Source organism: Amyelois transitella, chromosome 6 (assembly GCF_032362555.1).
Source record: "Amyelois transitella isolate CPQ chromosome 6, ilAmyTran1.1, whole genome shotgun sequence".
Classification (NCBI taxonomy): Eukaryota; Metazoa; Arthropoda; class Insecta; order Lepidoptera; family Pyralidae; genus Amyelois; species Amyelois transitella.
Window position 1 is genome coordinate 9,173,936 of NC_083509.1, and position 16,920 is coordinate 9,190,855.

General features: G+C 36.0%; 1 protein-coding gene across 1 annotated transcript in view; it reads left to right on the forward strand.

Moving 5' to 3' along the window:
* Nucleotides 1-16,920, forward strand: part of LOC106131352 (protein O-mannosyl-transferase Tmtc3) — a 138,181-nt gene that overhangs the window by 103,031 nt on the left and 18,230 nt on the right. The gene's annotated exons all lie outside the window — the stretch shown is intronic.

A 16,920-nucleotide genomic window follows, 5' to 3' on the forward strand; every position in this document is an offset into this window, starting at 1 on the left:
TATTGTCAGCATGTTATTAACAAGCTTAAAAGCTCTCCGGTCGATTGTTCGCATCTATTTTTCAAGCCAAGTGGCCGCAAACTTGCAGATATTAATAAAAGCTCTCTGAGACTGTCGATAAAATTGAATATTTGCATGAAAAGGTGCTTTACGATTTTGTTTTGGTTTGTGTCTTTTCTTACTTATAGAGAAAATTATAAACCAGTGATTTCTAGGAGAATAGAATTGGAGCACTCTTTCTATGAATAACAAAAAATCAAAAATTCCTAAGAATAGTTAATGCTACCAGAGAATTCGATAATGAAAATTTTACGGCATGTTTTTATGACTTTTAAAGCACGTTGGGAATGCAAGCAGGGATATAAACTGATCTGTGAAATATCGCGCTGCTGATATGGCTTTATAAGCTCCCTTTTGTCACAAAATTCTAAAATATACTTCATATTTAATGTATTTTTTCCTTTTACGTACAAAAAACAAATTGTTATTTTACTGCGCATCACCGAAAAAATAAAATACACTTTGTAATGTTTTTCTTAAGTGGAATTTAATTCATTCCATCATACATTGGCTGGCGTCGGATATCATGTTAATAACGTGATATTTATCAATAACCTTGCTATATATATCCCCTGTAAAACGAAGCACAATGCTGCCCAATTACCATTGACTTCATGCTGAAGATAAATCAATATCTGAATAAAAATATTCCAGCAGATCATTAATTTCCGACCAACATCGGGTAAATGCTCTTGAAATCACCCCTTCAGGCTGTCATTACGTACACAGACTCACCCTCTCACTCAATGATTTTCCATACATATGTTTACTACGTTACTGAGAATATTATACATCTATGTAGGCACATATACATATATGTATAATATTCTCTGAAAATGTATTGTGTGATACAAAGTCGGTTTAACAAAAAACAATATGGTCCAACGATGGAGGGATAGAAAATGTAAATCCTGTATTAAGCATTCTCTTAACCTACTTCATAAGACATGGAATTCTTAATTGTACTGTATTTAGATGGCAGTATTGCAAGTAAAAAAAAAATATGTATTATCCAAAAAATCGTGAACACATTACAACTTAGGCTGCAAATGTATCGGGAACATTTGTTCTTAGAACTCGATTAACACAGACAATGATCGTGACTAACGCAATAAAAATCTTATTTTCATTTAATTAAGTAGATACATCGGTCCACCGGCCCACCGCTATATCTTTATAAATTTTCATCCATCAAACTATATAAAGTTTCCAATATTCCCAATATTTTTACCTCCAGAAAGCAGGTTGTTTGTATCCACTTAAAAGTTGTAACATGTTTAGTGGCACTCCAATCACATTAGTGCTAACTTTTAGGCCCTCGCATTATTTGCAACTCGGAATTTTCAACTAACTTTTAATGGAATTACTTTTAAATTCATGGCTGCCTGCATGCGGAAACTCGCATGGAAAATTGGCGGATGGCACAAATTGTATCGCTTTACCTCATTATATTTTTTTATAAATATTAATTCTGTAACCATAACTTTTATGGTTTTAAATTTCTCGTGCATGCATTATGATCACGCCTCTCGCATGAACGGGCAGGTAGAGATCACATCTTTCCATTGGCCACGATCTTTTGGCATTTATGTACTCCTTAGCTTCATCAATCTCATTCATTGCTTCATTTTTCTTATCATACAATTCTTGACCTCGCAAACATGATCGTACATTTTAAATTCTGAAAGATTTACATGGGAGCAGTATAAGCAGTCACTAGGCTCTTCCTAGATCACACACGAGAAAATACGTTTCTCTTTTATGGAGTATGCCTTATGGCGTTCTAAACGATTACTTTCTTGTACTTCAATGCTTGGTTTAATTTTAAGGTACATATTTAATTCAATAAGCAGGAGTCCTCATTCAATAGCTGAAAATTCGAGGTTACTTTAACATTTTTTAAAAGTTGGTACAATATTTTCAGGACAAATAAAAGCCACGAATAAAATACACACATCTCACATGCAAACGACAAAACGTTGCCACAGTCAGATGCGTCTGGCAGAACGCCAGAACGAGGGTAGAACGAGAAACTAGATCGATTCAGACGCTCTGATAAGATTGCAGCAGATCCATGTATTAACTGTAAATTATTTATTAAAAAATTAAAAAAAACAACTGAAGATCTTCAAGACAACCATTCAGGTGACCATCAGACTTCATCCTGTAATACAGAACTAAAAGGATTTTGTAGAGAATAAATAAATGATGCGCTATGAAAAAGCAAACGCGGCTTGTAGAACCGGATAATTGCTAGAGGCATGGGTTATCAAGCCACACATTTTAGAAAATATTTTAAACATAAGCCCCGCTTGTACTTTCTGGAGTAAGAACCCTGGCGTCCGCCTTCAACCATGATCCAAGAAAACGAAAGACAGATGCGAAGCGACTCCCATCAGAACAATTAATCAAACCATCTATTTCCTATGCAACTAACAACAATAATTTATAATTGTGTAACAAGCGTTAAATTTTGGGATTCGGTGCAGCTGCAGAATAATTCGGGTCGTAATAGTATGATGCCACAGTCTGATGCACTTGGCGGTACGCCAAACACCGAGGGTTGAGAGCCTGGCTAGGTCGATGCCACAGAGTAAGGAACCAGCGACCTGAGAGGCCGCGGAATTTGTTCAGTGCTATGCGGGGCCATTGTTTTAAGGTTGTGATATTTAAGTTATATTGATTGCTAAAGCACACAAGCAGTAGTTGCTGTACTTAATCAAGTTAGACCAAAAATAATACATTCTTAGAAGAAATTGTTCATATGCTGGCCTGATAGCAAAAAAAATAACTAGTGCGTGCTATCTAATTCACTTTCGTATAAGTTATAGGTTCATAAAATTGAGATTCTTCTTGTAGACGATGGGCTAGCAAGCTTAATAGCTTGGTTGTTAAATTGAAATTAAGACACAATAATTTGTGTCTTAATTTCAATTCAACAACCAAGCTATCCAATTAAACGTTGTCTTCGAGTCTTGTGATATGTATAGAATAATTCTCAAACCATTGTATAATTGCAGTATCGGGCTATCACAACTGACATAGTAAGTTATTTCATTCGCAGATTTATCATATTCGTGTTCATTCAATCATTCATATAAGCACGTCTATATCCCTTGCGAAGTAGACAGAGCCAAAAGTCTTGAAAAGACTGATAGGCCACGTTCAGCTGTTTGGCTCAATGTTAGAATTCAAATGTTCACAAGTATTTTTTTCTCTCTTACAAAATCTTATTACTATACCTACTATGATCTGATCATTTTCACATACGACCTACAAAACCCCATAACACACGTCACCTTAACGCGACAGAAACTTTTACCGAAGTTACTTAGGTCAATGGCAAAACTTTTTGCTTTGTGATAAATGGTTTGGAGCATCAGGTCACGATTCGAGCCACTCCAACAAAACCGTGACAACTTTTATTTCTACATGCGTAAATAAAATCACGCCTCATATTTTCGGATGGGTAGGCAGAGACTACATCTTTTCACTGTTTCCATCAACAATCTTTCATGTTTTCCCATTAAAATAATTTTTCGCTTCCAACAATTTCATAACCCTATTCATAAATTACCTCGACCTTTGTCTTATCTTCACATATGAGCAATTAATTATATTTTGGTAATTAATTTACTCGTAATGGTAAAGTATCGTTGTTGCGAAATAATATAATTAAACCATTTGTTAATTAAAACTCCGTGCGTTATGACGGGGGCTACCCTAAAATATTATTCAACTTTTCGGACAGGTAAAGTGAAGACATACTACTATATTTATGTTTTATTGTTGCTTTTAACCTACGAGTATATTTTAGTAACTTAACTTATATGTTTAGGTATGATTCAATTTTCAATCATACGAGTACGTATTGATTTTTGTTTCCCAAGTAAATAAATTAATATAGAATGTTAATATATTATAAGCTAATTCTTATGTTCTTTATTAAAATATCTATACATATAATAAATCTGTAGAAAGGTCAATTCTGTACATTGAAAATATTGAAAAAATAAATAGCAGGGGGTGTTACTGGATCGATACCAAACACAAAAATGTGATTAAAAAAATTTTTGTCTGTCTGTCTGTATGTTCAGGCATCACGTGAAAACTAACGGTTCGATTTTGATGAAACTTGGTATAATTATACCTTATTATCCTGGGCGTAAAATAGGATACTTTTTATCCGGAAAAAATACGAAGAAAAAAAATCTTAATTTTTCAGTTTATCCATAGACGTTGTTCTGTAGAACCGCGAACACACATTGCGTTACCCGCAGTGGATTTAGCGCCGTAACCTGTAACGCCTAAAGTCGGCTTTGGCTTGAACCGTTTGCTGCACAAGCGGGCCGCTACTAATTACTATGAAAAAATACTACATAGCTACATTAATTCCCATCAAGCTGAAAATGAGTATAATTATTTAAAACACAATCAAAAGCATTATTTCAAAATTCCCCATGATTCCGGTTTAAGGAAAAAAAATTACTCACAGTCAAAGGTAAAAAATGGGTGTATCGCAATTTTCTTTAAAACGGTAAGTTTTTCAAATCGGAAAATTACCTCAGGCATAAATTGTAGATCATAAAGTTATCTATAAAAAAGGTATCAATATTTTTTTTCAACAAAGCTACCGTTTCTGTGATATAACGATGCAAAAAGTTGCAAGCGTCATAATATGCATCCGTTTCCTTGCCACCTCTGAGGTAGTGTACTATTAGCGCGTTTTTTTTTTTAACCTTTTTATTATTAAACTTGAAAAAGTCTGAAATAGGTTAGAATAAACACGTGTTTTCACTACGCAGTGGTACTCAAGACTAACTTTCGCATTTATTATTAAAAAAAAAAAATAGAATAACCCTAAGTGAAGAAAATCATCTTAGGACAATAATAGAGATTACAATTATCAAATTCAATAAATTTAATTTATAAATTGTACAGTCCTTGCATAGCATCAACATGCGGGAATGTGCCCAGAAGGCTGGCAGCATTGCCAATTCGAATGGCAAAGCTGATTCTCTGAGCCAGATAATTTCCAGCCCTCCGGTCAAGAGATACCTCAATCAGCTTTTTCGACAATTGTCGGAAAAGCTGATGGGCAGATAGGCCCCCCGGTCCCAGAGTTTCTACCCCAAAAGGTTCAAAAGTATAGATATTACCGATAACTAAATACATACATACATACATAAAATCACGCCTCTTTCCCGGAGGGGTAGGCAGAGACTACCTCTTTCCACTTGCCACGATCCCTGCATACTTCCTTTGCTTCATCTACATTCATAACTCTCTTCATGCAAGCTCGGCGGTTTCGGGTACTTTTGACCTGACCCTTTACCAGGACGTCCTTAATTTGATCAAGATATGTTCGTCTAGGTCTTCCCACCCCGACCTTTCCCTCCACACTCTCCATGTATATCTGCTTAGTCAACCTGCTTTCATTCATCCTCTCCACATGACCGAACCATCTCAACATACCCTTTTCTATTCCTGTAACTACATCTTCTTTCACATCACAACATTCCCTTATCACACTGTTCCTTATCCGGTCACTCAATTTCACACCCAACATACTCCTTAACGCTCTCATTTCCACTGCATTTATTCTGCTTTCGTGCTTCTTTTGCCATACCCAACTTTCACTCCCATACATTAATGTCGGGACCAACACGCCCCTGTGCACAGCCAGTCGAGCCTTTTTGGATAGTTTCTGACTGCTCATAAAGGAAAGCTCCATTCACCATGTTCCCCGCGTTCACTCTCCTTTCAATATCACTATCACACTTGCCATCTGATGTAAACTTTGATCCCGATAACTACATATTTGCGCCTTTTGAGGTTTTTTGCGTCATTTGAAGCAGAACGGCCTTAGATTTAGTAACCTGAAGATGAGACGGCGCAAGTGTGACGACACAAGTAGCATCCCACACCAAAGGCCGCCCCAATCTCCAGGGCACCAAAGTCATACCATCCGGTCTCTTGGCATCATCCCAAGCCAGACCGTTTGGTTCTAGAACGGCTGGAACATGGATGGTGGCAAGAGCACGGAGGATTATATCATTTAGGGCGGCATGGCGCCCTAAACGGCCGGCACTCCTAGGGCATGAGAGGCCGTGGTGTCCATAGCCGACAACGGTATCCCCGCAAGGACAACTATTATTAAAGACTAACGGTATTTCATGTGTTGAGCATTCTGAGATAAAGCAGCTATACGACCCTAGCCACGTACACAATTAAACAGAGAGACAGATGTTGTCTCAAGGTTTCACTACGGTATAAATGAAGGGACTGGGTTTCATTATACTTATGTATATTTTATATTTTGAATTCAAGTTAAAATTACCGACAGAACAATATTTTTACTTATATTACTGCTACACAGAGTATATACGAGACGTGCTTATGCACATTATGACGCTTGCAACTTTTTGCATCGTTATATCTCAGAAACGGTAGCTTTATTGAAAAAAAAAAATGATTCCTTTTTAAAGATAATTTTATGATCTACAATCTATGTCTGAGGTATTTTTCCGATAAAACTTACCGTTTTGAAGAAAATCGTGAAAAACCCATTTTTTTACCTTTGACCTTGGGTAATTTTTTTCCTTAAACCGGAATCATGGGGAATTTTGAAATAATGCTTTTGATTGTGTTTTAAACAATTATACTCATTTTCAGCTTGATGGGAATTAATGTAGCTTCATTACTTACCGGACCGGACTGAAAATAAAATGGTGAAATAAACTATCTACGCGAAGACCGACATCCGCGCGGACGGAGTCGTGGGGGAAAGCTAGTCATACATAAATACATATAATCACATCTATTTCCCTTGCGGGGAAGACAGAGCCAACAATCTTGAAAACCGATAGGCCACGTTCAACTGTTTGGCTTAATGATAGAATTGAGATTCAAATAGTGACAGGTTGTTAGCCTATCGCTTAATTAAAAAAATACACAGGTTCAAATTATGCCGCGGCCATGTACTACTCTGTCAAGAAAGTAGCAGGAAAAGATCAATAATACACAAACTGTTTGTTATTCATCCAAATTTATTTTATCACCTTTAAAATATGCTCCTTTAGAAACGATACACTTACGCCAACGAATAATCCAATCATCAAAACATTTTTTAAACGCTGTTTCCGGAATTGAGGTCAGTTCTCGCCGCGAATTCTCTTTTATGTCTTCTACCGATTGAAAACGGGTGCCACGAAGTGGTAATTTGAGTTTAGGAAAAAGAAAAAAGACGGCTGGAGCCATATCTGGTGAATATGGTGGTTGCTCGATGGTATTTGTTGAGTGTTTGGTTAAAAATTCGTTCACAATGATGGCCTTGTGCGAAGGTGCATTATCATGGTGCAAAATCCAAGAATTTTCTTTCCACAAATCTGGCCTTTTTCGTCGGATTTGCTCTCTTAAACGCCGCATAACACTCAAATAATATTCCTTATTTACCGTTTGACCTTCCGGCAAGAATTCCGAGTGCACAACACCGCGATAGTCAAAGAAAACAGTCAACATGGCTTTGACTTTTGAACGACTTTGGCGTGGTTTTTTCGGTTTCGGTTCAGTTGGAAGGCGCCACTCCGAAGCTTGTTGACTAGTTTGCATGTCAAACTCGTAAACCCACGTCTCGTCACCAGTAACAATGCGTTTCATGAATGTTGGGTCGGAATTGACTCGTTCTAGCATGTCCTCAGCGACTCTCATGCAATTGAGTTTTTGAAAAAAATTCAGGTCTTTTGGGACTAGCCGAGCGGCAACATGTTTCATACCCAAATTATTAGTTAAAATGGTACGGATCGACTCGTGAGATACAGAAAGTTCGGTGGCTATCTCTCTCAAAGTTGAATGAGGATTTTCAGTCACTATTTCCTTCACTTTTGCGATGTTAACTTCAGTTGCAGACGTTGATGGCCTACCAGAGCGAGGCAAATCTTCCATCACATCTCGACCGCTTTTGAACGCTTTGTACCACTCATAAGCACGAGTTTTTGATAAAGTCGATTCACCGTAAGCCTTCTGTTACATTTTCAGTGACTCCGAACACGATATTCCATTGGCAATGCAAAATTTAAGACAAACTCTTTGTTCGATGTTTTTATCCATTATGAAATTAGCAATACACACTAGATATGATATAACTAAAAATAGCACTGTATTTAATGTAAACAACAGATGCAACTCAAACTCCGCGCCAAAATGGAAAACAGTTGTGCCAATCTAACAACAACAAAAAAAAACAAAAATTTGAATTTGGAACCATAAATAAATAATCCATTCCCGATACTTTTCTGACTGAATGTATTAAGAACTTTTTTTAAATTTTCTACACAACATTACTTAGTTTGATTTGAAGCCGTCGGCATGATCAATTTTTTTTAAATAAATTCTTTGTCTTTGATATCCTAATACAATAATGATGTTCCTTGAATTACTCCAAGATTTATTTTTGATAAATGTTACTATGAAAGTCAACTTCATCAAAGGGCCACTAAAATTGAATCTTTCTATAACGGCTGAATGAAAATATTTGCTATAACAAAAAATGACCTTCAGATTTTAAGTGTCACAGACAGATAAACATATGTACATATTGTGTATCAGATCTGCTGTGTAAATACAATTTCTACATTTCTTTTGCAAATAAAAATATTTTCTTTCACTCCTCTTAGTATAACATAAAATAATTTGTGTTCAATCATTCACTACTTATCTAAATAGTATCTTTTTCCTTCAATAGACCGAGTCAGGTTTTTACAAGAAGAGACTCCCATCTGATCTCCGCAACCTTTTCAAGGGTAATCTAACTCATATTGAACATGGATAATACAAACATACATATAATCACGTCAATATCCCTTGCGGGGTAGACAGAGCCAACAGTCTGGAAAAGACTGATTGCCACGCTCAGCTGTTTGGCTTGATGATAGAATTGAGATTCAAATAGTGACAGTTTGCGAGCCTGTTGCCTAAAAGAAGAATCTCAAGTTTCAAAGTCTATCCCTTAGTCGCCTTTTACGATATCCATAGGAAGGAGATGGAGTGGTCCAATTCTTTGTTTTCATTTGTGCGGGAACCACTCGGCATGGATGGACATGGATAATAATAAATAATATTAAAATAAAATGAACCCTCTAAACCCCATCGACGCTCAGAGAACTCCGATCGAGCGGCCATATTAAACAAACATCTGGGACTCGTAAAAATTTGTTACTGCCTCCTTTATTGGACAACTGCGTTCAGTAAACGATCCGCAATGAATTCGTTTGCCAATTTGATAGATTGAATGTTCGGGTGTGTGTACACGGTCTGGCAATCACATGAGAGCTGGTAGGAATTTAGCAGCTTCCAGCATGGCGTGGCGGCGCAGCTTTCATTTGATTGAAAGGTCTAAATGTAACGAAGCTATTAGAGGAATCATTTTAGTGAGCACCATATCGATATTGAGAATCGGATAAATTTTTTTTTCACTGTAAATTCACTGACTTCCATCGTTGTCAAATGCCAGAAAGCACGGCGTAATGATTTACAAATTTAAGGCGGTAACATGAATGATGTGAGGCAGGTGTTTCTCTTCAATTCAGTCAAGGATTATAAACTTGGGATTCTTCTATTAGATGATGGACCAAGCAACCTTTCTGAATCACAATTGCATTATTAAACGATCCATGTGAACGTGGCCTTCTTTTAGAGACTGTTCACACTGTCGAAGCCGTAGGGATAAAGGCTGATATATATTTGTATATAATTAAAACTAATAATTTATGAAAAACAATTTCCAAACTCAACATGATTCGATTTGTTTTTCTTTACAAATTGAGCGCGGTTTTGCCCGAGTGTACTCCAGATTGGCTGGCTCTTGTAACAACATCTGAACCGGAGAGGTTAAAGGAAATTATTTACGTAATCAATCATCCGTCGACAAACAGAGCCGGGAATCTTGTGCAAATACGAGTAACATTCGGATTCCTAGAAATATTACTCGCTATCCCCTAGTCTTTGTGGGGTTTGAGGAAAATCAAAATAATTATTTCTTGTTACTAACCAATGAAAATAATCGTCTTTCTACTGATATTTGTCCTTCCTAGAGAGGACAGAGTCTGCCAAATCTAGGAATGGGAAAATCAGTTCATTAAAATCTGTTACATTACAACTTAGACTCGTCTGTTAACTGAGAACTTAATAGTCTTCTGTGATGTAAGTGATATTCATACATAGTGACGGATTGCTAGCTGATCACCAAAAAGAAAAATTCCAAGATTTTTCTATAAGTATTACAACTTGGCAGAATGAAGATCGGCTGGCACGTACATATATGTTTTTTCTTCGTTACTAGACCAGCTTGGAAGCTTCATCTAGAACCTGAAATGTAAATTAAAATAGAAAACCATCTGAAGATTGACTGACTCCACTTCTCATATTTAATAAAAATATTCTCAATGACGTGTTGCCAAGCACCGCCCTCTCAATATGAGAAGTCGAGATTAATTCGAGTTTATAGGAAGGGCTAAGCGCTTAAATTGTTGCGTAAATATTTAATTCACTATTTTTTATAAAGAAATTCTAGATATTTTTATTATTCTTGTTCGTTACAAAGGGGTTTCGTCACGCAGTGACTATGTCACCCCCGTAAGGTTATTCTAGATAATAATTGGATATCTAGCTCTCCTAAGGTCACGGCGGATCCGCAATAGGAACAAACTCCAAGATAGTTTGTTTATCTTTATGTCTAAAATGCAAAAGTGACTTGTATCAACCGTATGTATGTACCGTATGTACTGTGTCACAGCTTAAACTTTTGGACCTACTGCTACTGATAGACTACTATGATACAGGCATCGACTTAGAAAGGATTTCCCGAAAGAACGAGAGAGAAGAGAATTTTCTTTTTACCCCGGGCGTACTAAGTAAGTTATATTTCTCACTTGTCTATGCTATGCTTCGCTATACTTCGGGGCCCGGGGTCCGCTTTCCGTAAATTACTATCTACACTTTGTCCGGTCTTCGGCGTCTTCAGTTTGTAGTTTACATACATACATACATATGATCACGTCTTTATCCCTTACGGGGTAGACAGAGCCAACAGTCTTGAAAAGACTGATAGCACTGGTCAACACTGGTTTTGCCACACGAACTTTGATAGCTAATTTTGTTTTATCAGTCTACCCTCATTATTAAATCACAGCTGTGATATGTCTATTAGCCTCATATTTGTTGTGATACGGTAATACTCATAACTAGTACTAAGGCAGTAAATTAACAAAAACGCTTACAAGTAAATCCTTATAAAAATATTTGTTGTTGAATTTGAACCCTTTTTTGTGATTTATTAACCCTGTGAATATGTCGAGAAAGTGTAATAATGATCCTAACTCTTTTTGTTATGTCTGCGGAGAACTAACATTCAAAAAACAACGACGAAATTTTACGAATCTTGTGTTGGAGTGTTATCAACAATGTTTTGGTTTTTCTGTCGCCCATCAAGACAAATCCTGGGCCCCTCATGTCTGTTGCATAACGTGTGTGAAAAATTTAACTGACTGGAAGAAAGGTGCACGACCTATGCCGTTTGCTGTACCCATGATATGGACTGAACAGCGAGATCACGTTTCAGATTGCTATTTTTGTCTCACAGACATAAAAGGTATAAATTACAAGAAAAAAACCACAGTTATTTACCCTAACTTATCTTCGGCTATAAGACCAGTCTCTCATTGTAAAAAATTGCCAGAACTAATACCAGTTGCAACTACTTCTGTTGAGAACAATTCACAACCGTCCACTTCAAGTGAATGTGTTGACGGGGATGATGACTTTGAGTTAAAAGGAATTGTAAACGAGCCACATTTGATAACTCAAGGAGACCTAAATGATTTGGTTCGGGATTTAAATTTGTCAAAAAAGCAGTCAGAACTATTAGGATCACGTCTAAAAGAATGGAATTTGCTACATCATAATACAAAAGTTAGCTATTTTCGAAACCGTGATCAACACTTCAGAACGTATTTTTCTCAGGATGGAGATTTGGTGTTTTGCAATAACGTAAATGAGATTATGAAAATGTTGGACATAAATTTTGATCTCTCTCAGTGGCGTTTATTCATTGATTCTTCGAAAGCAAGTCTAAAAGCAGTGTTATTGCATAATGGAAATAAGTTTCCGTCTGTACCTCTGGCCCATGCTGCAAATATGAAAGAAACTTATGAAAATATGAAACTTTTACTTGAAAAAATAAATTACAGTACATATTCCTTCAAAATCTGCGGTGATCTTAAAGTTGTTGCACTATTACTTGGACTTCAGCTGGGTTATACAAAGTTTTGCTGCTTTTTATGTGAATGGGATAGCCGAGACAGAACTAATCACTATATAAAAAAAACATGGCCTACGCGTGCATCGTTAATTCCTGGGCAAAAAAACGTAAAGTATTTACCCCTTGTACAGCCAAATAATGTGCTTCTACCACCATTGCATATCAAATTAGGATTAATAAAAAATTTTGTGAAGGCAATGGATCGCAATGGGAGTGGATTTTTGTATCTAAAAGAAAAATTCCCTAAAATAAGTGATGCAAAGATAAAAGAGGGTATTTTTGTTGGCCCTCAAATTAGGGAGTTAATAAAAGATTCAAGATTTGAAGAAAAATTAAGCGATTTAGAAACATCTGCATGGAAGGCTTTTAAAAATGTTGTTGCAAATTTTTTGGGTAACCACAAGAGTGACAGCTACAGAGAGTTGGTTAGCGAGCTATTATTGTCATATCAAGCATTGGGTTGCAACATGTCACTTAAGATCCATTTCTTAGACTCGCACCTGGATTTTTTTCCTGACAATTTAGGGGCTGTCAGCGACGAGCACGGTGAGAGGTTCCATCAGGACATTTCTAATATGGAAAAGCGGTACCAGGGCAAATGGAGCCCAAATATGTTAGCAGATTACTGCTGGACAATTAAAAGGGACCAACCAGAAGCTAAATATTCAAGAAAATCTTAGATTATTAAGTCATTTATAAAAAAAAATAACTTTTGATTTACGAGATCTGTGTTTTTCCTTAATATTTTAAATTACTCAATAGAATAAAATCCTTGTCTAGCAAATTTTTTTAAATGTTTATTTTTTCTTACAATCACCAATTAAAGTAAAAATTATCAAAAAAGTCCGTGTGGCACGACAAAGTTAAAATTTTGTTGACCAGTGTAGGCTACGTTCAGCTGTTTGGCTCAATAATGGAATTGAGATTCAAATAGTGTCGGGTTGCTAGCCCATTGCCTAAAAGAAGAATCCCAAGTTTATAAGCCTATCCCTTAGTCGCCTTTTACGACATCCATGGGAACGAGATGGAGTGGTCCTATTCTTTTTTTTTATTGGTGCCGGGAACCACACGGCATATTTGTAGTTTACTGATCCGCTTATCATATTTTTACGAAGTCTAGCCAGGATTTCCTTGCCCCTCCTACCTGTGCACTGCGTAGGCGGCATACCCAGACAATGTTCCAAAGATAGCAAGACATGATCGTATTAACGTAGGCGGCTCTCTCTATTTTGGCTGCTGTGTCACGTTAATATGTTATGTCTAACGTATTTACTTATTTTATTGAATATAATAATTATCAAGATCAATCAAGTTTGTATACCTTTGATTCATACATGTACCTTTTTTAAATTTAGAAATAGTTAACAACTTTCAATAAAAAAAAATCTGTCAATTATTTTCTGGTATATTAATGTAGAAGATTCTGTTTATTTACTTTTATCAAGTATTTATAAGCCTATCCCATAGTCGCCTTTAACGACATCCATGGGAAAGAGATGAAGTGATCCTATTCTCTTTTCTATTGGTGCTAGGAACCACTTGGTGTGAAAACTTCACGGGAAGTGTAAAAGGCGACTAAGGCATAGGCTTATAAACTTGGGATTGTTTTTTAGGCGACGGGCTAGCAACCTGTCACTTTAATGTGAATTCTGTCAGTAAGCCAAACAGCTGAACGTGGCCTATTAGTATTTTCAAGACTGTTGGCCCTGTCTACCCCGCAAGGGATTTTAACGTGATTATATGTGTGTATGTATTTATCAAGTATTAAACGTCGAGGCACAGAGTTCAGAAGCCCACCGAGGCAGTCTCAGCTCTGTGCATTGGGCGTAAACAGCATTCACAGACAAGCAAATAGCACGAAATCTCCCAAAACTGTCGCCGGTTCGTTAGCGCCGACGTCTGCGAACTTATACGAGATTGGTCGATTTCTAACTTCACCTTGCAAGTTTGTGTTGCTATTTTATTGTTATATTCTAAAATTTGGCTAATCTTGCTAAAAAATAATAAAAAAAAAATGAGAAAGTTAATTGATGTGTCATTTTGAAACCTTATAATGTCATCATTACATTACGTTATTAAACATAGGATATTTTCTAGAATATGCCTTCTAGTAGGTAGTCTTTGAATCTTGTCACTATTCTATAAAATCTGTAAGGCGTCTCGATGTCTCGTTTTTGTAGAAACTGAATATAGTTTTTATGCTTTATCCTACAATGACGCTACATAGTGCTACGGCGTAGGGGATAAGCTACGATATAATGCGTAGCAGCTACGCATATTCGTAGCAAGTGACAAATATACTACTGGCTTTTATTTTCTTTGTAATGATAGAAACTGCGTGTTATATTTAAAATAATAATCTCGATATATATTTAAAATGCAAAAGTATGTTTGTACAAACAAAGTTTATACAATGGAAAAGAAAATTGTTTACATTTTTGATAATACCTGCGGGAACTGGAATTCACTTTAACCAGGCTGAAGCTGCGATCGAAACCTAGTAAATTAATATAAAGAACACTTTTCTAAAATTTTACTGTAAAAACATGTGTTGAAAATCAATTACGATTAAAATTTCTCATTCATTTGCCCCGAAAAAGTTAGCCAACAAATATCTGAAAATAACCCCGTAACGGTATTCCGACTTCGAGTCTCGTTAAGTCCGCGAACAAACTACCTATAAATGTTTTTTCGCTAACTTCGCAAGAGATTTCGTCAGTTTCGCAAAAAGTCGCTAACGAGTGCCTTAATTCCGGCAGAAGTTGGGCGGAGGCACCGCCACACTCAACTACTCTCAAATTAGTTGTTCAGCAGAGTTGCGGACATGGGTCGCTTGGTGGCGCCACTGGATCTTGGTCAATCTGTCAAGTTTTTATTTTACTTTGACATTAATCTCAGGATATCCCTTTCCGGAAAAAAGGATGATTATTATTTTAAATTTATAATCATTAATTATAAATTTTTGTTTTATTTTTTATATATTTTCCATGTTGTTTGGTCTTAAGCGAAATTTTTTTAAACCATGTTTATTTTTCAAATAGTTTATTTGACAGTATACCGTAAGTTTAAATTCTGAGCAAACCCTACAATATGTATTATGGTCTGTTAAATAAAAAAGGAAACAAAAAAAATTCTCATTTGGGTACATGATGAAATAAACAAATCAAGCGTTCTTAGATAAAAATGACATCAGGAAAATTATTGAATTGTAAAAAAATATTTACTTTTTCTATTTACAATATTTTTGTAAATATATTTATTGTAAAGGTATCCTCACAATGCTTTTCCTCAATGAGAGAGCAATAGTAAGTTATTGTACATAACTCCGTTGCTACATGACCACGGAGAGATTTGAACCTGTACCTCCCTGTGCATCGCGCTTGTTTATTCAGGCTCTATAACAGTTCGACCACCGACACTTCAGTTTACTGAAAGTGTCTCTTTGTCTCTGCAATAAAATTGTGACAAAAGTTTCCGGGCTAATCTCGTGAGATCGCCATTATGATCTCATTAACGTTATGGTATCTCCCGTCCTCTTTTGATCTCAAGTGTTTCTTGTTCTATTTAAGGAAAGATTGTTTCTGAACTTTGGTGGCAAAGTAAATGTATTTGATTTGTAAGTATGAAGAGACAGGTTTGAACTCCACAGAGGTTTTGTTCTTGATAAGGAAACCTTACCCAGTTTTATATAAACTTCACATGAATGCTTGATAAAATGATAATAAAAACGCTATAATTATTAAATAATTAAAATAAAATAATATTGTTATTAATTATTTTCGCTTCATAAAAAGTAAATAATATAACGTACATAAGTAATAACTTGATTCTTATATTTTTGCAAAGTTTCTTGCGAAGAAGCTAGTTCTTGTATAGCATAGTGGGTGCCAATTTCTTTTTCCGTGCAGATTGTAAAAGTCAATCAAGGGATAGGCTAACAACCGTTATTCTTCTTATAGGCGATGGGCTAACAACTGGTCACTAATTGAATCTCAATTCCATCATTAAAACACCTGAACATGGCGTTTCAATCTTTTCTCTAACTGTTGGCTCTAATCTACCCCATAAGGAATAAAAACATAACGTTGGAATGACAAATGAAAGGAATCTATACTGCAGGCATGAATCTAACAAGACCTTATTATTAATATGAATACAGTAAATATATTCTCACACACAAACGATCGCAAAGTGTGCGTGTGGCATGAGCCCGCAAAAGTTTTACCGAGTCGCGCCAACCTCGTGTTACAATACAAAATGTTGTGATTTTTATGTAGCACGCTATTATAATAAACTTTTCTGCGTGCGTTCTATTCACAGAGGCCTATTGTCTGATTATAGAACTCGTGTGTGTGCTTTTGTATTTGCTTAACTCCAGTTAATTTTATTTCTAGATATTGTTACAATAGTACAAAAGCAATATCAATAAATGCATGGTGTGACTTTTTATCATGTATTTATTAAAATTAATTAATTTATAGCAAGTTCACACATATCACGTATGTATCAGTTCCGGATAGATCCAATAGTCAAAATACATACTT